Below are 24,889 nucleotides of genomic sequence, written 5' to 3'. Positions count from 1 at the left end.
GCACATGTTTTTTAAAAATATGCACGTGCACAAAATAATATATATATATATATATATATATATATATATATATATATATATAGAGAGAGAGAGAGAGAGAGAGAGAGAGAGAGAGAGCGAGTTAGGTTCAAATGTGGACTGCCATCTATTGTGCGGATGTGTGGACAATATTCTGTGAGAATGACAGAAAATATGTTGTTTGATAATGTGAATACGTTTTTTTATTACATAATTATTGTCATTATCACGCATTCTCACAAATTAAATCGTGTATAAGGTTATTATAGACTTTTATTATTATTATTATTATTCACATTCCGTCAGAATGTTTTCAGGATGCTTATTGAGTCGTATTCTGTAAGAATGAAAATGAGTGAAAAACGATACGTAAGAACAAAAATGAATAAGAATTATTGAGAATGAATGGAAATGACAATAATTGTGTGAGATTGAACGTATTCACATTACTAAACAACTTATTCTTTTAGTAATTCTCATAGAATAGCACTGTCCGCACGTCCGTACAATAGTTGTCCACCCACATTGTAACCTATATATATATATATATATATATATATATATATATATATATATATATATATATATATATATATATATATATATATATATAAGCAAGATCCATGGAAAACTAAATTGAGGGAGATAACTAACAAAGTTTTTTTTATCTCCAATAAACTTATGTATCAAATTTCACATGTGCGTGTACATACGAATATCTAAGAGAACAAAAAAAATTGAAAAAAATTATATTCATGTACATATGCATATGTTTTTTAAAAATATGCATATGCACAAAATAATACAAATATACATTAAAAATGCATTTTTTTTGAAAAATTCCTTTTTTAAATATTAACTACTAAACAATCCGCACTTCACAACGGGCGGAAGGCATCATATATATAACCAAATTGGAAGATATATCAACATACTTTTTCCACTTTTACAAATATAGGCAATATGCTTTCTCATAATAACAATTTACCTACAATTGAGGGAATGAATGCAAAATCGACCTAGATCACTTTGACAGTTGAGGAATAGATCTATCTGCTACCATTTCATAGGCACATAGATATATTAAAGAGATATTAAACATAATTTTCTTATATTGTTAAACACGAATACAGTATGTTGCTATTTTCCGGAATTTAGTCAAAATAATATTAAACAAAATACCTAAATATAGGATGGAATGTTTAGTTGTTGTTGAAATGCTTTGAATCTTTTTCTTGTAATGTAACTGAATATGTGCATGTTTAAGTCGATTTCAAAGTAGTTTTCAACCTGTTCATAATAATAATAATAATAATAATAATAATAATAATAATAATAATCAATTACTATAATACCCCTCCACTTGAAATTTCAATTTGCATACTACAAAGGAAGGAAGGGCATAAACGTAATTTTACCAAGAAAATTTTATCAACTTCACATGACATATAATAAAGGCATCTGCATTCACAGTGGAATATTAGTCATACATTGCAGGAAAATGGTTAAACATTTGTCATAAGTTACAAAAGGATGAAAAAACTAACAATTCACTGCTGCTCACAATATTGACCAAGTTCTCTAAGTCAATAGGTTCATCAACAAGACCATATTTATTCTTCACAAAATCTGTGAAAGAAAAAAGGCCAGATGTATATCAATATCTCATCAAATGAATGGATGAAAAAAAAACTTAAGGAATCATGTTCATAAATATTGAAAGGAACCATAGTCCAAAGACCAAGGCTACATGCACTCCCAGGCTATCCAAGTAATTCAATACATCAGATTATTAGGTTTCATCCACACAAGAAAGAAATCACAAAAAAAAAGTTAATAAAAAATAAAATGAAATCAATGAAACTACGTTGTTATTTATTGCAATTAACTCAAAACATGAATGAAATTTGGGTAACTAAACATAGAAACTAACCACAAATTTCCTTTGCCACATATTCTAAGTAAAAACTAAAGTTCATCGACATTGGCGGAAAAAAAATACGAGTATATTGTTATTATGTGTAAAGAATATAACATTGCCTATCTAAGTTGATAGGGTATAAATTATGTTGCTATTTTATGAAATTTGCCAATTGTTTCAAAATAACATCATTATGCATGGTCAATCACAATGAACATTAAAACTAACCATGATGATTTCAAACTTGCGATATAAATGATACATAATAAAATGAACCATATTAACTATAATCCAGTTCCTTTTGTCCGCATTGAAAACCAATATATTTCATAAAAACAAAATCTAGTTTCTTCTCAATTGATGAAATTAGGTTAGTGAATTGGTAAACTTCATTTTAGACTTCGAAAGGTTAAATTAGTTCATTGTAACACCAACTCATAACTATTTCAGCAGCTAAAGTGGACATGTTAGGTGATATGTTAAACTTTTTTTTTTTTTTTTGTCATTTTCAAAATTTATACAATTAATCAGTGTATGGATGTGGTTAAAAAAAACAAAACATGCTAAAAGAATAATATAATTTTAATAAATAAAATTCAGCGTACAAGCTCAAAAGCATTTAAGCAACTTTTGGTATGCTCCACTTCTAGCCAAGTAGTTTGAATTTAATTATTTAGTACTTTGAAAAGAAATATGATTCGAAATAACCCTTTAATTTGTAGCTAAATTGGTTGAAATTTTATCCGATAATTGATTTTTATTTTTCCATATTTAGAAATTCATTTTTTTGAACATTCTTAAAATCTAACTACAACTTTTGTAAAATGGAAAAAAAATTATTCAAGAATTAACTATTTCAAACAAATTATATAAAATTATAAATGTGAAAGACAACTCACCTATGAGGTGGTGAATCTCTTAGTCTGCAAATTTGCAAGATGTAAAGCCCGTAAGATAGGACTAGATGATTAAAGAAGAATAAGATAACTGATTGTCAAAACGATAAATATATATTATCAATGGATGTATTTAGGGAAAATAATCTAAATGAAAGTCGTAGAAATCGTAAAACCGAGAGCGTACATATAGGGAACGTCCAAATTTGACTTCATATGAGGAAGTTATGATTTTTTTGAAGTTTCAGCGTAGCAATATACAATTCAGAAACCGAAATTAAAATCGGTCAGTTTTTAGGAAAAACAATATAAATGAGAGCTGAAGATCTTTTCAATACCTATCCGTTGATATAAAACAATCGAGAACGAATATCATATGAGAAAGTTATGATTTTTATATGGACTTTAACACTCAATGCCTGTTAAAAATATAGCTTTAAAAATAAAGTGAGAATTAGCCGACAAAGTCTAAATGAAAGTTGTAGATCTCGACGATAGCTACTTGTGGATATAAAGAACGTCGAAAACGAAGTTTGTATGAAGAAGCTACGATTTTTCAAAGTTTTTAAAATTCGGGTGCGCCTGAGCACGCACGTCGTGCACTTACAAGCAGACGTGGCCCACAAGGTGTTTGCCACATGTCACCCTTTGACCGACGCCACGTCACTAGCCCCGACAAGATGCACGCCGTGCATCTATGGTGCGCCATGCACCCCTACTATAAATAGGCTGTAATGTCTCATTTGTTCCTCATACCTCTCCAAACCTCCCCTCTGATTCTCTGAGTTATAGTTCCGAAATTTCTTAGTGTTGAGGGTATTTTAGCGAAGCTCTGGAGACCTAAGAGTCAGACATGTAACACTCGTAAATTCGGGCTAGTCAATTAAAATAGAATAAACTATAAAAATGACATTTTTATTGAATATTATTTAGGATAAATAATCTTAAACAACTTAAAGTATATTTGACAAGGTTTTCGTGCATATAAAGAACGCTAAAATCCGACTTCGTATGAAGAAGTTATGCTTCTTCGAAGTTTCGCGATTAAACCGGCACGACTTTGTGTATCGTAAAAAGTGAATTTTTGATAAATTACTTTTTATCCTAAGTGATTAAATGAAATTCATAGTAGTCATTTAACCAAGAACGTGCATATAGAGAACGTCCAAATCTGACTTCATAAGAGGAAATTATGCTTTTTCGAAGTTTCAGCGCAACAGTGCGGACACAAAAATCGAAATCCTAAATGGTTGATTGTTAGCAAAAACAATTTAAGCGAGAATAGAAGATCTCGTGAATATGAACCCTTTCATATAAAGACAGTCGAGAATAGAGTTTGTATGTAGGAGTTACACTTTCTGCAACAATTTCTAATAGCCTAAGCCTATCAAATATATTTTTTTTTTTTGATAAAGTGAGAATTAGCAGTTGGGGCCTAAAGGAAAGTCGTAGATCTCTTCGAGAGCTTTCTGGGGTTATAAAGAACGTTGAAAATGGAGCTCGTATGAAGAAGTTACATCATTTTGAAAATCTGGAAAATCGCACGCACCAATGACGTGGCACTCTCCGGAGGCAACACGTGGCAATGTCGGGTGGCCGAACTCTTCAAAAGACATGGTGATGTGGCACCACGAAAAGCCGACACGTGGCTCCATAAGAACGCATCATGTGGCAGCTTCTAGAAAGGGGTGAGGTGGAGCAGAGATTCAACGACACGTGGCAAGCAAGTATTGGAGCCAGCAGGACCCAAGTGCACGACGTGCATCTTGGCCCTACGCTGCACACACCTGCTTATTGCATATAAATAGTTCTAAATTCATGGCTCATTCCTCACAATTCAACTCCAAACCTCTCTAGCTTTTCTTCTATTCTTATATCCGATTTTTGTGAGGTTCCTTTGGGTATTTAGAAAAGTTTTGAAAAGTCTAGAAGTCCTGGAAATAGTAGCTTTCGGTTTTGGAGTCCTGTCTGCACGTTTTTCCTAGATGTGTTTAAATGCTATGTGCGTTGTCTTGATGTGTTTAATATATATGTACAACATGATATACTTATTACTTAATTAAACTATATATATATATATATATATATATATATATATATATATATATATATATATATATATATATATATATTATCATCCTTAATAATATGATTGGGTAGTAAAGGGCTATGTAAAATAATAAATGAGAGGGTATGATAGGGCAGTGTGAGATAGTAGTCGTGATAGGTTAATGAGAACTATGAAAAATAATAAGTTGTGACTTGACGTGCCCAAGCAAGTACTATTGTACTGTCGTATCTACTCAAAGTACTATTGTACTGTAGTGGTTATCCCTAATACTACTATACTTCCTTGCCTGCCATGTTTGTCCAAAGTACTATTCTATTGTCGTGCTTATCCCAAGTACTACTTTACTGTCGTGCCATCAATGTTTGCCCAAAGTACTATTGTAGTACCATGCTTACCTAAATATCATGATATTGTCATGCCTAATCATCTAGGAAATATAGATGTTTGCGATAGGGGTGTTGATCGGGTAAAATTTTTGGGTTTCGGGTAGAACGGGTCGGGTAGTTCGGGTATTTCCTTAAAATAAAAATACCCGATACCCTACCTATATTGTAATTCGGGTTCTCGGGTTTCGGGTATTCGGGTTTTAGGTCGGGTCGAGTATTTTCGGGTATACCCGAAAATTACTTATCACTTATTGATTTTTTTTAATTCTTTTTTGCATTTCGGTTTCTTTAATAAAAAATTGGGTAACAAAATATTTCATACAATTAACAAGTACATATACGATAACAATACAAGTCATTATAATATGTTATGTTATTTTTGCATTCCATTACAAATTTTGATAAAAAAAAACAGTTTACGGAGTACATGATCAATGTTTGATCAAATTTGGATTAACCAAACATGTTACATGATTTAATGCAAAATGTGAGTACATAAAAGTTATAAATAAAATTTTTTAGCATGTTATCTAAATTGTAGGGACCAATTATATAGCTATATTTCAAATCACAAAGAAGAAATGACAAAAAAGAAACATGTGCATAGTTGAAAAAAAATGAAACAGATCCATAGTGCACAAAGAAAATGAAGGGGAATCTAACATCTTATTCATTTTCATTATATTTGTTGTATCATTCTGTTCAAAACTTCATTTCATTTTCAACAATTTCTTTTGTATTTATTATATACCGTTCAAATAACGAAGCCATATAACATTTGGTTTAAACTATAAGGAGCAATAGTTATGTAAAATAATGATACAACTTTAATAGTTTTTATAACTAGTGTATTAATTAGTTTTTTTTTTCTAAATCGGGTATTCGGGTATACCCGAATTTTTTTAAACCTACCCAATACCCGACCTATTTAAATATCGGGTTACCCGATTACCCTAATTTTCAAACCCAAAACCGGATTTACCCGACGCGATCTACCCGAATTCAAAACGGGTAGGGTCGGGTAATCGGGTATTGGGTATTTTCAACAGGCCTAGTTTGCGAGCAAAAGTTTTTTAGGAAAGATCCCTCGAGATCATCATACTAGGATTAGAAAGTAAGGATAATGGTAATGAGGTATTTTGGGTATTTGAATGCTGAAGAATATATGATTAAATATTACAATATTGTAGGTTGAAAACCCTATGTACTCATTAGATTTCCCAACCTGACCCACTCAGTTTCTTTGTATCACAGGTAGCGATACGAATGTACTGATAGATAATATAATTATCCGTTGAGTGATTAATGGAGTTCGTAGGCTGCTAAAATATTGATGTAAGACCCGTTTATGCTTATGTTTCTGTATCAGTTATGACATCCCAAGGTTGAATAATTAATGAAAAAGACATTTTCATCGGAAATACTTTTAATGGGACAATTGCGCATTTATAAAGATCACTTTGATTTAAAATAAGCATAAATAAATAATTTTACAATGACCATAAATTTGGGGATGTCACACGACAAGTGGAAGCGCTCAAGTCAGTATTCTGCCAGTGTAATTTCCGGACTTCTATCAGGAAAATCCCTGTAAGTTAAGATACAATTATATTTCTTTCGGTGTAACTTATATTTATGTTCATAGTCGTTATTATGAACCTATAGATAAGATTTATCAGTAATTCCAAGTCATTATACCGATTGATCTACTTACGGGGATGATGTATATGCTAGATTTAGTGAGGTGTTTATAGTGGGATTTCCAAGCAATATACATGGTATACCAAATGGACCCTACCTCCAATATGATCATACCTGGTTATTCCTTAACTGATAGATCTTGATGTAGACATTGGGATTAGTGAAGAATCTAGACTATCATTAGTCGCCAGGAATATAAGACTAAGACTTAGTAATATGAATCTAGGTCACGACAGAGGAAAAGCTAAAGTACTAAGGCGAAGATCTGCCCAAATTCTGAGGCATCTACTCTTAACAAGTGAGTGCATAGTTACTTTTATCTTACACGTAGATATGAAGTATTTAGATAACTAAATGCTATATATGCTTATATACAAAGATGTTATGTGTCAGATGAAATGTTATAAAGAATCATATGATTTATACCGTATATGTATTTTTTATGAATATAATACATTGGGTAATGAAAAGTACAAATGATAAGATATCATAGTACGATGAAAGATGGAAATGATGATATGATGTCACAACCCCAACTGGTACTATTATACTAACGATGTAGGAACTAGTACTATTATACTAACGACGTAGGGACTGGTAGTATTGTACTAACGATGTAGGAACTAGTACTATTATACTAACGATATAGGAACTAGTATACTTATACTAATGATGTAGAAACTAGTACTATTGTACTAACGATGTAGGGACTACTACTATCATACTAACAATGCAGTCATCTAATAGAATATAGATGACAACTACGAAAATTACAATGATGGTCCTTAAGATAAGTCTCCATAGATGAATAAAGAAGATAATGGGAATGGGAAATCGGGTTAATTGTTTGATATGAAATAGATAATTAAACAAATTCACTATATTATTATGGGTTAAAAAACCTATGTACTCACCAGGTTTTCCAACCTGGCCTACTCAGTTTCTTTGTATCACGGGTATCGATACGTAGGTAATTGATATTGAAAAATGATGAGAGATTCGAGGAAATGTAGGCCATAATATGAAAAATATTGCAAGGCCACTAATGACTATGTTTATGCTTATGTTTCTTGTATCAATTATGAAATCCCAAGTTTTTAATAATCGATGAAGGACATTTCTTCAGAAATACTTTTATGGGACCAATTCCACAAATTAAAGAATACTCTATTTTTTTTAAATAAGCATAGATAAAAGGTATTTTCTGACTATGAAAAATAAGGATGTCACAGTTGGTATCAGAGAATTAGTTTAAGAAAACTAGGAATATTTGAAGATTTCTAGATTTAAACTTAGAATGCTTAGCATGATCATGAGATGTGTGTCTATTTTATATAGGTAGTATCCCTGAATTGACACTAGCACTAGCTTACTTTAGGATAAGATTCCTAAATTGTTGTTATATGCTAAATGATTTATATGATAACATTCTTTAGGATATATGCCTGAATTGCTACAGACATGAGCACTAGCATATTATAGGGAGATGCCTTAATATGTGCTAGTTGAATATATATATATATATATATATATATATATATATATATATATATATATATATATATATATATATAGTAGAGTCGAAAGTTGTAGTGAGAGTCGAAAGCTATATCTTTTAGTTTGTGTCTGTAAATAACGAAAGTTACGCACTTTCGTTATCAAAGCTATTTACAAGGTATTTCAGGTTTCGATATATATATATATATATATATATATATATATATATATATATATATATATATATATATATATAGTAGTTCTTGTCTTTTTTGTATGTCTGATGACCCTATAAATACGGTAAGTACTTAGGTCTAGAGTAAGGAACACTCTCCGTTTTTACTCTTTTTACGCGAAAACCATTTGTATTCTTTCAGACGTAATCAAAGCTAAACTATTCATATTTAGATATGGTGTTCCTTATTGCTTTCATCGATTCGATTGATTTAAACATTGTTTTTAACACTCTTCAATTGGTATCAGAGCTTAACCATGAAGATTCAAGCTATCATTTTACGGAAACGGTTCTCGATTTGATAGCAATCAACACAATGTAAATGATCTATGGTGAGTCTCTCGAAATCTATCGAAATCTCTCGGAATCTTGCTTTTGTTATTGATATTTGATCACTTTGACTCCTTTGGATCAAATTTGTTTCAATCCTAATTGTTATGATCCAATACTTTTCTTTTCATTGATCTAGCCCAAACAAATTAAAATCTTGAGTCTGTTTACTGTTCATAATCGATTAATTGTTCAACTTGTTTTTGAGATCAAATTCCAATTTAAATCATTTGATAATCCATTTCTATTCATTTGATTCATTTTTCGAACCCAAAGTTTTCGATCTAATTACTGTTCATCTAATCCAAATAGAAGCCTACACAATCATTATGTTACTGTTCATCAATTCACAATTTGTTTGTATTAAGCCCAAATCACATGTTCGATATTGTTCAAATACAATATTTTGCCCAAAATCATTCCAATTTAAATCATAATTGAACTTGATATCTTCTGTTTGTAAAACATTTTTGTCGCATCTTGATTTTCACGAATCAAATCAAAATTCAAGATCACGATTCTTTAAACCGTTCTGTTTTCATATCTTATGTAACACCCGTTTTCCAGGATGAATCGAATTAGGGTTTCAAGGAGTCAAGAGGTTGGATTTTTGAAGAAAAAAAGCCTCATGACATGAGATTGGAGGCTCACGACGTGAGATGGGTTGCATGAAAGCTTTTGTTCGGGGTTGGTCTCACGACGTGAGACATGGAGCTCACAGCGTGAAAGCTGATGCAACCCAAGCCGATGATCATTTTAGGGTTTCCTTCGTATTTAAGCATCTCTAAGCTCATTTTAGGGTTTCTTATCAGCGCCAAACCCTCTTTCACCTCAGAAAAATCCTAGTCTTCATCCTTGCTTGATCTTTGGTCATTTTAGAGCTTTTCTTCGTTTGGAAGAAGGAGAAAAGAAGAAGAAGAAGGGGATCTTGAGTTGAGTCTTACAAGGAATCTTCACCATATCATCTTATATTGTTTCTGGATCATTGTAAGTATCAAAGATTCCTTCTTTATTATTCTATGAGGCCAGATCTAGGTTTTGTCCCACTTTTCCTCTTGATGATGCAAGTTTGATGAATGGAAACCATAAAGTTGGCAACTTTATCTGTTATTAGGGTCTTAAGAGTAAAATAGAGTTTAGATCTAGGGAATCGTTGAGTTTTGGAACCTTGCATGAAAGTTGGATGTCTTTTCTTTAACTTTTGACCCGAATGAGATCTAGACATGTATTGGACATATATTTCTTAAAAGCATTGACTTTCCAGTGCATTATGGAGTTATAAGACCTTCTGGAAAGTTAGAGTTCAAGGCTTAATGGATTAAGGACTTAAAAGTTGGACTTTTGGCTTCAAAATGATCACACAACGTGAGACATGGAGCTCACGACGTGAGGGTTGAATGACCCCGTTTCTGGTTAGCTACTTGGAGCTCACAATGTGGGAGTAGGCTCTCACGACGCGAGGTCAGCTCCGGTGACATTTCATGTCCAAGTTGACTGAGTTGAGTCGGTATGAGTTGGAATCAGATCGAGTGAGATCTCACGAAGCGACCAAGGACTGTTCACGATGTTAGGATGGATAGTTGATGTTTTGGGATTTTGTTTGGGCCTCTATGGAATTGGGCATGTATTGGGCCTTGGGTGTCTTTTGGATTTGGGCCGGTTATTGGGCTTTTGATGCCATTGAGTTTGGGCCTTTTTATTTGGGCCAATTGAGGAGAAGGGTAAACTAGTTTTTTACCCTAGGAGTCGTGATTAGTGAATTAAGTCTTGATTATGGTTATAACTGTTGGATTTGGTGTCTAAGCCCATAACTATAACTGGTATTTACTTGACCCGATTGTAGTATGGTCCTTTTTGTGTTGCCTTCACCAGTGCAATTTGATAGGATGGACTTTTGAGAATAAGATTAATAATGATTTATTAATATATTACAAGTATAATATATTAATATGAAATCATATTATTTAATTAGTATTGATCAATAATTAATTTGGAATTAATTTTGTGATCAAAAGAGACTAATTAAATATATGAGGATTGATTATGTAAATCAAAGATTCTTGTAATGTGGGCTAGTGATCCATGACTATATAGTTGGGCTAACCCAATAAGATAATCCATGGAGGTTAACCCATGGAGCATAAGAATGTGAAAAGTCATGGAGCATTAGGGTTTACAAAGTGTAACCCTAGCATTTGCCACATTATAAACAGTGGCCCTATAAGCCAAAATCGGCTACACAGTCTTTGGAGTCAAGTATCTTATTCTCTCAAATACTCCTCTTGCATTTTGGTGTTTGTGAACCAATAGAGGCATCACACTTGAGGTGCTCAAGCTTTCAAAGTTCAAGAATTCTACCCTACTCAAGAGGTAAGCATCTAAACTAAGTTTTATATTATATAGCTTCAATTGTATGCTAGATAGGGTGAATGCTTTGAAAAATCAAAATGCATGTATAATTAGAGAAAACATAGATCCAAATCATTTAGAGTTGCATGTGCACCATAGGAGTGTTATAGTGCTCAAAATCCAACAGTGGTATCAGAGTCTAGGATTGTTTTCTATTACATTTGATGCTTACTAGTTTTTCAAAGCTGAAAAAGTCAAAATATTGGCCTCTGACTGATGAACTCGCCGAGTACATGAACAGACTCGGCGAGACCACTCAGTAAACAAGGCAACTCGGCGAGTCAGTTCATACACTCGACGAGTTGAAGGCCATGTTTGCAGAATTTCGAGTTTCTTGGCCTGGTTTGGATTAGGAACACTACCACAAACTGTTTTGGATCATTGGAAATGATTTTTATGATATGGTAGTGTTTGTACTCATCCAACCACAAGATAATTGTCAAAGTTTTAAAATAATTGTTGTTTTTATATGATTAACAAAATTTCTTTTAAATTGTTGACTTGAAATTATCTTGCGTATGAGTTTCGTTAGATCATGAATTATGTGATAATTTATTTGTTAGAGAAAATGATCTAAATGATGTTTAATGACCTCCATAACTTGTCCTCAAGTTATGGAAAATGAAAGGTCTCATACATTAAAATCAAATTAAACTCATAAGTAATGAATGTGAAGAGTTTTGACAAGTTTTGGAATTTGTAAAGTCTCGTCAATGAAATTTTAATTCCAAACCCTAGACTTTTAAAAGTTAAAATTCAACCCTTATAATTTATAATATTATAAGTTTAATAATATATATATATATATATATATATATATATATATATATATATATATATATATATATATATATATATATATATATATATATATATATATATATATAAGACTAGTCAGTTTTACCGTTAGTAGGCCTCATTCACGAAGCCGGTCTATAAGGGGGGTATAAGGTTACTGCCTATAAAATGGTGGTTTAATGGGTGTCCACTCTCACCCACCGCTTCCTTGACTGGTGGAGGGTCGTTAGCCGAACGGGTAGGATAGGACATTAATTCTCCCTCATTAAAAGTATAATGATAAATATAAAGTAACTAAACTTTTATTAAATTCCCAATCTTCGTTACTTTAGGAAAAATGTGAAAAATGGTGCTAATCCATGAAATTACACTTTGCACCTTGTTAAGTCGTTAGTGGAGCGTGTGTGGTTAACCGGCATACTAATCTGGGACTGACAATGTATGACAAAGGGTAGCTTGGTGTTAATGATAGATCAATGGAGCGCGTGTGGTTAACAGACACATTGATTAGGTGATTTGTAACATTGGGTGTACCAAGTTAATTTGCATGGTTATTCACACCTTGTTTGTGATCCTCGCATCCCAGTCACAAACTTGAAGGGCACAATCAAGATTTAAACATGCCATTGAAAAGTTCAATGAATCTCAAAGATATATGAATTTCAAACCAATTAAAACTTAATAATCTATTTCGTTTTTCATGGTGGAAATTGGTAAATCGTCATTTACCTACCTTCAAATATTTTACAATTAGATTACGGCATCCCTCTTCGCAGTTGTAGAATATTATGTTGGGTCCTAGTCTTAATATTTCATTTGGGTGTAATATTAATGATTCTCATCTAATCTAAACTTTGTTCTTCTTCTTTTTCAGATGTCTATCCCAAACAATGATTCCAACCCAATCCCTTCATGATCTTTCTCCCTCATGAACCTATGCGGGAGGTTTATTTTCGATGGCTCGAACTTCAATGACTGGATTCGTAACATCAGAATGGCTATTCGCTATGAGGACAAAGAATATGTCCTGGATAAAGAGCTTAATGAGATTGATGTAACGACTGCCACTCCTGAACAAATCGCTGAACACACTACTCATGAGAGGGATGCGACAAAGGTGTCGTGTCTTATGATCGCTACCATGACTGCTGAGCTACAAAAGTGTAACAAACCGTTATTTCAAACCTATGTAATAATGTAGGTCAATTTGTAATTCTTTTTAAATAATAAAGAGAAATTTTAGCATATTGTGTATATTTACATAATTGACCCTCAAAAATAAATTATTAAACAATCTCAATTGGGATGAACCAAGTGGTAGAGATTGTAACAAGGTTTCCAAAAACATAAAGAACACTAAAATACGAGTTATAACGAAGAAGTTATGACCAATCGAAGATCCGCGACAAAACCGGCAAAACACTGTTCAGTATAAAAACTGAATTTTCAATAAAAGGCTTTTTAGCCATTGAAATCTAAATGAAAGTTGTAGTTTATGTTAAACCGAGAACTTTCATAAAAAGAACGGCAAAATCTGACTTCGTATGAGGAAGTTACGATTTTTCTAAAGTTTCAGTATAACAGTGTACAGCTAAAAACTCGAAATAAAGATCGAGAGATTTTTAGCCGACACAACCTAAATGAGAATTGAAGGTCTCATCAATAGTTGTACAACGGTAAAAAGACAGACAAAAACGGACGTCGAATGAAGAAGCTATGAATTTTTAATAGATTTCCTGTCCCGGTTTGTTAAAAATAATAATATTAAAAATAAAGTCAAAATCAGCCGACGAAGTCTAAACGAAAGTCGTAGAGTATAATTTTACCTACGCGTGCATTTAAAGAACGTCAAAAACGGAGCTCGTATGCGAAAGTTATGATTTTCACAAGTTTTTGGCACAAAAATCAAGAAATATTGAAAGCCGGGCAATTTCGCAAGGCTGACCTTCGGCCACGTCACCCTCGCATGCGAGGCTTCCACGTGTCACCATCGGATTGGACCGAAGTTCGCCATGTCACCATCTGATTGGACCGAGACCGAGGTCCAATAGGCAGCCGACAACCTTCGCAGGAGACACCCCTCAGACACCCCTCGGACACCTCTCGGACCCTCGTGGCACCTTCCCATTGGACCGAAGTTCGGTCCAGTCCGAAGCCAACACCTCCGAGCCACCTGTCCGAGCCTCGCCCCGTGTACCCGTCGCATGTCCGACGCGTGCCTAGCTGACTCACCCTTCGGTCCGAGACTTCGGCCAATTTAAGGCATGCGAGACCTTCCGAGAAATTCACACTTTTCACCCCAAATTTCACACAATTTCATATTTTTCACTCTCACAAACTCACATACAACCTCTAAAGCCCCGGTATCTTATTTCAAACCCTAAGCAAGCCTCGAAGCCCCGAGATTCCCGAGAAGTTAACCTCTCTCCAGTCAAAACTCTGCCCGATTTGAGCCGGTTTTTCGTCAAATAAACTCCTTTCCGTGAAACGAAACGCTATCCGAATCACCACCTATCAAGTGAGTTCATACCCCCGTATTTTCATAATTTCTACTATTTTAAGGGGGGGAATACAAGCATAACACAAGAACTTTGTGTTATAAAATCATGATTTCAAATCATGATAAAACGACATTAAATCATCAAAAATACTCAAAACATTAAACTCTTTTATAATCTTATATTTTTCCCCAAAATTCATATTTGTATATATATGTATATAAATAAGATTTAAAAGGCTTAGGACTGATAACTCATTCTGGGTCCTTTTCCTTGTTTGGATGTGGGCTTATAGTACCGGTTATTTGTCCGAGTGTCGTTTAAATTTTACTTATATATAAAATTGTGTATGTATATAAATATAAAAGTTATTTTATCAGTTCAAATACCTTTGTAACATGTTGAGCAAGGGGTTACATGCTAAAAATAGTTAAATACCGATTAAGAAAGTACATATAAATTATAATAGGTATAATTTATGATACATAGAACAATAATTCATGATTCAAGCATACTAGAATACACTGTTTTACAAGAAACAAGGGTTTTGATTCAGAACAAATCAAGGGTTTACACTTATCAAATACATGTTCGGAATACTAATTCAAGAACATACTGTCAATCATTTATTTCAGAATGATTGGGTTTTCATGACTAATATACATGTAACGTTTATATGCTTTTTATGAGACATTCAATTCAGGTTGTTTAATTCATTTTAGACAACCAAGGTAAAGTCCTGACATTATAACCAGAATCTCTAGCCCGGGGATCGAAACAAGTTGTGTGTAGATCTATATCGGGATTGACAACCCCGCACTCAGGCTGCTAGCTACAGTCAGGCATACACGACAATGAGTGGCAATTGTTATCAACAGTTTAAACGCCCACAAAGCGTTTGTTTCAGGCCATCCTATCATAGTATGGTTATAATAACTCATTAAAAAGATATTAACAATACGTTAGTGTATAATCAACTAAACGTAAGTACACCTTCAAAGTACCAGTTTACAGAATACAAACTACAATGATTCAATACAATTTTCAATAACAGCTGGTGAAGCCAGGCACACTCTCAGTTACAAGTTTTTCATAAAGTAATACAAATACAAAACATTGATACAAAGAGAACAGTTTTATGGGAATAAAACTACTTTTCATATACAACAGAAAATATAGGATTTTCTGGAACAGTTTACATATGCAAGATACAGAGACACCCTTTTCAAACATAAACACTTATGCACTCACTCAACTTGATGTCGATACTCTCTTTTCAAATTATTTGTATTCTTAGGGAAATAATACACAGGTACTCCCCGAGCGTTTTGAGAAGATGGAGCTACTTTGAGTCATATCTTTTTTTGTATAACTATTTTGGTTCAATATACAATGATTAAACACATGTAAATACTTATATTTTTTTAAATACAATGGTTGTTTGTACTTTGATTACTATGATGCATGTGTTGTGATACTACAAATGAAGTCCTCCACCCCCGGACGTTTCCGCCGTTTGGTTTGGGGGTGTGACAGATTGGTATCAGAGCATTGTTTATAGTGAACTCAGTATATCAATCCATAAAAGATATACAGACTATAAATACATCGGGGCTAAGAGCTCTGACTACAAGTATACTTTTTAAATATTTAAGTATTTTTACAAGAAGTATACTAACACTCATACCTACAAGTACAGTGTCACAGTCATAAGAACTTAAAAGTATTTGGATGTTGAACACTATAGTCAAACCTGGACAGTTATGTAATCATATCTGGAATTAATATAGCCTGATCAACTATATTGATTTGAGATATGACCAACATGTGTTTGGGAGTGATAGTAGTGTTGTGACATGTCTAAAACTTACCCTACATATTCAGAAGAACTATAGAACAGAACACAAAGATTAAAATACTACAGAGAGTATTTTACTAACCTTACTTCTAATACAGAACCTATGGCTGAACACAATTTACCTGGAAATCCCTACGATCCACAAGATGTAGACTCAGATGAAGAACCCTTTGAAGACAGCGAATCAAGTGGTACGGATACAGAGTCACAAGTCTGCAACCCTGGGGAGCGTCCCCTGAGACAAGATGAAGCCGAACCCATACCCGAGTGGGGCCAATGTATCAACCATTGGAGTCGCCAAGACGGCCAACGCCCTCCCTACGGAATGGAACGAGGTTTCTATAACGTCTCTAGAGGAGGAACAGCCGATAGAGCTCTTCCAGTTATAGTAAACCGAATAGCCCGACAATTCGATCAATCAAGGATGTCGATCAATCGAATCCTAGAAGTGAATACGGTTGTGCAGGCGAACACTGCAGATATCCTTCGTCTTGATGAAATGCAAGATGACACCCAGCACCATACAGAAGCCCTTTAGAGGCAAGTCTATGCTGCTCAATCAGAGATAAGAGAATTGAGAGAGCATCAAGCTGCCCAAGAAAGGCACTGGAAGACGCAGGATGAAGCAGGACCCAACAATCGTCGTAGCAACCGCCGCAAGTAGTGTTTACACTACTTCTACTTTCTAGTTTGAGATACTGAATGTATAGACTACTTTTCATGATATGTACAAAACCGGGTATCAATAAAACAATAAGCACTTTACTTCAACAAGAGTTATTACAATTCTCATAAACATTCTATTCCAAAGTTTTGGTTTACAGATATGTTCTAGTGTTATTTTTCAATACGACCGCGAAAATTTTATTTTCGGTAGGTCGGTTTGATGTCGACACTTCTTCAGTATTGTGGTATATTATAGACCTTCTTTAAGGTGAAGTGTTCCAGATTACATATACCTAATATACTAATACAGTCGACATGTACTTCCATACTCTTCGAAAAATAACCACTCAATTTCATATTATCCTGTTGCAAGTTGTACTTGCAGTGGATTTCTATTTCCAATTCTTTACAAGATTCATGTTAAATTAAGTGTTTAGTTCAGAGATATCAAACTCATATTCATTCTTGATATCTCACTATCTTTTTATTTATTGACTTTTATAGAAAAAGATGCCTCCTCGTAGAAATCCAAGACATATCAATATCAATGAAGCACCGACACCACCCCCACCATCACCACCTCAATTCGACCCCGCTATGTTCCAAGCGGCGGTCACGGCAGCTGTAGCTGCTGCCATGTCTCATATCCATACTCCTGATGCTAGTGGGTCGGGAGTTGGTGCACATCCTTCTAACCATGGCGAAAGTCATGGGGATTCGCGAGAGTGCACTTATAAGGATTTTTCTAATGCCAAACCCATGACTTTTAACGGGACTGGGGGAGTTATGGCACTAAGGCAGTGGATAGAGAAGACATAAGCAATTTTCGAAATTTGCTCCTGTCCGGAGGGTAGCAAAGTTAAATTTGTTGCCTGTACTTTTTCAGACAGGGCCCTAACGTGGTGGAATGGCCACATTAAGTCACTTACTCTGGTAGTGGCTAACTCTATCAGCTGGGAGAGCCTAAAAGCCATGTTAATGCGGGAATACTGTCCGCGAGGGGAAATACAGAAACTGGAGCAATAACTCTGGGGTCTTACAATGGTTGGTTCTGACATATCAACCTATACCCGTTGGTTCTGTGATTTGGCAATTCTTTGTCCAGATATGGTTCCTATGGAGAGCAAAAATATTGAGAGATATATTTGGGGTATGTCGCCCCAAATTCAGTCAAGTGTTTTAGCTTCGAAGCCTGTTACTTTTGACAGTGCCAAAGAGCTGGCACAATCTCTTATCGACCACGGAAATCGTCAAAATTCTGTGGTTTCTGCTCCAGAACAACCTAAGGAGAACAACAACAACAACAACAAGAAGGGTTGGAACAAGAGGAAGGGAAAATCTCCTCTGGAACCTTCAAAGAAGCAACAAGTAGTGGCAGTCTATGCCGCTACTGTACCTGCTACCATACCTACCACTGTACCTGCTGCTGTCCCTAATAACCTTGCACCAACTAAGCCCTATGCTGGTAACCTCCCTAAATGCAACAAGTGCAATTTTCACCACAACGGAAATTGCCAAGATATGCAGTGTCGTAACTGCAACAGGAAAGGGCATACTGCCCGATTCTGTAGAATACCACCCCAACCACTTAACCAAGTACATGCCGCTCGAGTAGGCCGAGCGTGCTACCAATGCGGTGATGTGGGGCATTTAAAGAAAGATTGTCCAAAAGCTGGAAATGCCGGTGGAGTTGGGAGGATTCTAGCACTGGGTCACGAAGAAGCGGTGGCAGACCCTGCAGTGGTCACGGGTACGTTCCTTCTCAACAATACTTATGCATGCATTTTATTTGACTGTGGTGCTGAGAGGAGCTTCGTGAGCCATAATTTTAGACATCTACTAAATCAAAACTCCCAACCACTAAATGAAACGTTTACAGTAGAAATGGCTAACGGGAAATCCGAATCCACCAACGATATATACATAGGATGTACCCTTACCTTAAATGACTTGTCTTTCCCAATAGACCTTATGTCGGTCTCTATCAAAAGTTTTGACATCATAATAGGTATGGATTGGTTGTGCCCCAACCATGCCGACATCCTATGTTATGAAAGAGCTATTCATTTGAACTTAACAACTAATGAAATCTATGGCGACAAACCCGGAACGAACCTTCAGATCATTTCTTGCATCAAGGCACAGAAGTACCTTCGCAAAGAGTACTGTGCTTTCTTAGCTCACGTGGTAGACAAAAAGCAAGAAGTGAAAGATATCGCGAGCATTCCTGAGGTCTGCAACTTTCCCGATATTTTTCCCGATGATCTTCCAGGAGTACCTCCCGAACGTCTAGTCGAATTCCGAATCGACTTAATCCCTGGAGCTACCCCTGTAGCCAAATCCCCCTATCGTCTTGCACCTTCTGAAATGCAAGAATTATCCAGCCATCTTAACGAACTCCTTAGTAAAGGTTTCATAAGACCAAGCTTCTCACCTTGGGGAGCACCAGTTTTGTTCGTAAAGAAGAAGGATGGATCATTCCGCATGTGCATAGACTACCGCGAGCTGAATAAACTTACCATCAAGAATCGATATCCATTTCCTCGCATTGACGATCTGTTCGACCAACTTCAAGGTGTGAACTACTTTTCGAAAATAGACTTAAGATCCGGGTATCACCAATTACGGATTTTGGAGGAAGACATTCCCAAGACCGCGTTTAGAACTCGTTATGGTCATTACGAGTTTATAGTGATGCCATTCGGATTGACGAATACACCTGCTGTGTTCATGGACTTATTGAACAGAGTGTGTCGTCCATTCCTAGAAAAATTCGTCATAGTCTTCATTGACGGCATCCTTATCTACTCAAGAAGCAAAGAAGAACATGGCCAACATCTTCGTCAAGTATTACAAACCCTTAGGGCAGAAAAACTCTATGTGAAGTTTTCAAAGTGCGAGTTTTGGATTAGGAAGGTTGAATTCCTAGGTCACGTGGTCAGTTCAGAAGGAATACACGTGGACCCTTCCAAAATCAAGGCAATTGAAAACTGGCCAGCACCCAAAACACCTACAGAAATCCGTCAATTCTTAGGTCTTGCTGGCTACTATCACAGATTCATCCAAAATTTCTCCCGAATCGCTAAACCGCTTACCACCCTGACCCAAAAGGGTGTAACCTTTAGCTGGGGAGAAAAGCAAGAAACAGCATTCCAAACGCTCAAACAAGCCTTGTGCAGTACACCGATCTTGTTCCTATCCGAAGGGACCGAGGACTTTGTAGTGTACTGTGATGCTTCAAATCAAGGGCTTGGGTGTGTTCTTATGTAGAGAGGAAATGTTATCTCCTACGCCTCAAGATATCTAAAGACGCATGAGGTCAACTATACAACACATGACCTTGAGCTAGGAGCGGTGGTGTTTGCTCTGAAGATCTGGAGACATTACTTATATGGCACGAAATGCACAATATTCACGGACCATAAAAGTCTCCAGCATATCTTCGATCAGAAAGAGCTGAACATGAGACAAAGACGATGGGTGGAGCTACTGAATGACTACGATTGTCAGATTCTTTATCACCCTGGTAAAGCAAACGTAGTAGCTGACGCCCTTAGCAGAAAAGAATACTCGGGACGCCGAGTAAAGTCGTTGACCATGACAATCCATTTATATCTGTCCACACAGATCAAAGAAGCTCAACTTGAAGCCTTGAAACCCGAAAACGTGGCAGGTGAAACCCTGAGAGGAATGGATAAAAACTTCGAAGTCAGGGATGATGGAGTCTATTATTTCATGAACCGGATCTGGACGCCAAAGTTCGGTGGTTACAGAGACGTGATTATGAATGAAGCACATAAAACCCGATACTCCATTCATCCAGGTTCAGACAAGATGTATCTGGACCTTAAGAAACTATATTGGTGGCCTAACATGAAGGCCGAAATCGCTACCTTTGTGGGCAAGTGCCTTACTTGTGCCAAAGTCAAGATAGAGTATCAGAAACCTTCAGGTTTATTACAACAAACTGAAATCCCTGAATGGAAGTGGGAGCGGATTACAATGGATTTCATAACCAAATTACCCAAGACTTCGGGTGGTTATGATACTATTTGGGTAATCGTCGACAGATTAACCAAATCTGCACACTTCTTGCCAATAAAAGAAGCCGACAAGATGGAGAAGCTAACCAAAACTTACCTCAGGGATATTGTTAGACTGCATGGTGTACCAATATCTATTATTTCGGACCGAGATAGTAGATTCACCTCTCGTTTCTGGCAGTCTTTACAAAACTCTTTGGGAACAGGATGGACATGAGTACAGCCTACCATCCACAAACCGACGGGCAAAGTGAGAGGACGATTCAAACATTAGAAGACATGTTGCGAGCTTGCGTGATAGACTTTGGAAAGGCATGGGATATTCATTTACCCCTTGTTGAATTCTCTTATAACAATAGTTATCACATTAGCATAAATGCTGCTCCATTCGAAGCCCTCTATGGCCGCAAGTGCAGATCCCCTCTGTGCTGGGATGAAGTGGGTGACACGCAGCTAGCTAGAGGTCAAATTCCTGACAGTGCTCTCACTGGTCCGGAAATTATTCGAGAAACTACCGAGAAGATCGTACAAATTCGGGAGCGACTTAAAGCTTCCAGAGATAGACAGAAAAGCTACGCTGACAAAAGGAGAAAACCCTTGGAATTCCAGGTTGGTGACCGCGTCTTATTAAAGGTCTCACCCTGGAAGGGCATGATACGCTTTGGAAAGCGTGACAAATTAAATCCAAGGTACATAGGACCATTCGAGATTCTTGCCAGAATCGGTCCTGTAGCTTACAAACTTCGACTACCCCAAGAACTAAGTAACATTCATCCTACCTTCCACGTTTCAAACTTGAAAAAGTGTCTATCCGACGAGATTCTTGTGATCCCACTCGAGGAAATCGAGTTAAACGAAAGTCTCAACTTTGTGGAAGAACCCGTAGAGATTCTAGACAGGGAAGTTAAGAAAACCAAACAAAGCCGTATCCCAATAGTGAAGGTTCGCTGGAATGCAAAACGGGGACCTGAATTCACTTGGGAGCGGGAGGATCAAATGCAATAGAAATATCCACATCTTTTTCCCTAGTCTATCTGTAATTTCGGGACGAAATTCTCTCTAACGGGGGGGGGGGGGGATAATGTAACAAACCGTTATTTCAAACCTATGTAATAATGTAGGTCAATTTGTAATTCTTTTTAAATAATAAAGAGAAATTCTAGCATATTGTGTATATTTACATAATTGACCCTCAAAAATAAATTATTAAACAATCTCGATTGGGATGAACCAAGTGGTAGAGATTGTAACAAGGTTTCCAAAAACATAAAGAACACTAAAATCCGAGTTATAACGAAGAAGTTATGACCAATCGAAGATCCGCGACAAAACCGGCAAAACATTATTCAGTATAAAAACTGAATCACCACCTATCAAGTGAGTTCATACCCCCGTATTTTCATAATTTCTACTGTTTTAAGGGGGGAATGCAAGCATAACACAAGAACTTTGTGTTATAAAATCATGATTTCAAATCATGATAAAACGACATTAAATCATCAAAAATACTCAGAACATTAAACTCTTTTATAATCTTATATTTTTCCCCAAAATTCATATTTGTGTATATATATGTATATAAATAAGATTTAAAAGGCTTAGGACTGATAACTCATTCTGGGTCCTTTTCCTTGTTTGGATGTGGGCTTATAGTACAGGTTATTTGTCCGAGTGTCGTTTAAATTTTACTTATATATAAAATTGTGTATGTATATAAATATAAAAGTTATTTCATCAGTTCAAATACCTTTGTAATATGTTGAGCAAGGGGTTACATGCTAAAAACAGTTAAATACCAATTCAGAAAGTACATACAAATTATAATAGGTATAATTTATGATACATAGAACAATAATTCATGATTCAAGCATACTAGAATACACTGTTTTACAAGAAACAAGGGTTTTGATTCAGAACAAATCAAGGGTTTACACTTATCAAATACATGTTTGGAATACTAATTCAAGAACATACCGTCAATTATTTATTTCAGAATTACTGGGTTTTCACGACTAATATACATGTAACGTTTATATGCTTTTTATGAGACATTTAATTCAAGTTGTTTAATTCATTTTAGACAACCAAGGTAAAGTCTTGACATTATAACCAGAATCTCCAGCCCGAGGATCGAAACAAGTTGTGTGTAGATCTATATCGGGATTGACAACCCCGCACTCAGGCTGCTAGCTACAGTCAGGCATACACGCCAATTAGTAACAATTGTTATCAACAGTTTAAACGCCCACAAAGCGTTTGTTTCAGGCCATCCTGTCATAGTATGGTTATAATAACTCATTAAAAAGATATTAACAATACGTTAGTGTATAATCAACTAAACGTAAGTACACCTTCAAAGTACCAGTTTACAGAATACAAACTATAATGGTTCAATACAATTTTCAATAACAGCTGGTGAAGCCAAACACACTCTCAGTTACAAGGTTTTCATAAAGTAATACAAATACAAAACATTGATACAAAGAGAACAGTTTTGTGGGAATAAAACTACTTTTCATATACAACAGAAAATATAGGATTTTCTGGAACAGTTTACATATGCAAGATACAGAGACACCCTTTTTAAACATAAACACTTATGCACTCACTCAACTTTATGTTGATACTCTCTTTTCAAATTATTTGTATTCTCAGGGAAATAATACACAGGTGCTCCCCGAGCTTTTTGAGAAGATGGAGCTACTTTGAGTCATATCTTCTTTTGCATAACTATTTTGGTTCAATATACAATGATTAAACACATGTAAATACTTATATTTTTTAAATACAATGGTTGTTTGTACTTTGATTACTATGATGCATGTGTTGTGATACTACAAATGAAGTCCTCCACCCCCGGACGTTTCCGCCGTCTGGTTTGGGGGTGTGACAAAAAGTCCTATGAGGACTACTATCCCTATGAAATTTATCATGATTTGATGGAAAGATACCATGAAAGTGCTCGGCAGGAGAGTTATGAGATCATTGCCTCCATGATCACAACCAAAATGAAGGATGATGAACCCATCACGACCCACTTGCAAAAGATGCAGAGATATGTGGACCGCTTGCTAAAATTGAATGTCAATTTTGATGAAGAGTTGGCCATAGATATAATTCTACACTCTTTACCTTCTTGTTATGATTAGTTTCGTATGACCTATAAAATGAACAAGGAGGAGGTCACTCTTAGCAAGCTTCAAGGCCTTTTAAGGACTGCAGAAAGCAACCTGAAAGGCAAGTCAGTTATGTCTACTCCTACAACTACTTCTGCCCCTGTTCTGGCAATCGGACATGGGAAGGGAAAGAAGAGGAAGGCTCCCTCCAAGAGCCGCAAAGGAAATTCTCTTGATGGATCCTCTTCTAGTGGGACCAAAGTTGGTTCTGCGAATCCCTCCTCTAATCCGAAGGATGCAGAGTGCTTCCACTACCATGAAAAAGGGCACTGGAAACGATGCTACCCCAAGTACTTGCAGGACATCAAGGATGGGAAGATCAAACCCTCCTTTGCAGGTATTTATACTATTCAATCTAATAACTCATCACATGCTAATTCTTGGGT

The sequence above is a fragment of the Lactuca virosa genome, chromosome 5 (assembly GCF_052849685.1).
Source record: "Lactuca virosa cultivar CGN04683 chromosome 5, Lactuca_virosa_CGN04683_v6, whole genome shotgun sequence".
Taxonomy (NCBI): Eukaryota; Viridiplantae; Streptophyta; class Magnoliopsida; order Asterales; family Asteraceae; genus Lactuca; species Lactuca virosa.
Note: the sequence above shows the minus strand (reverse complement) of the source record.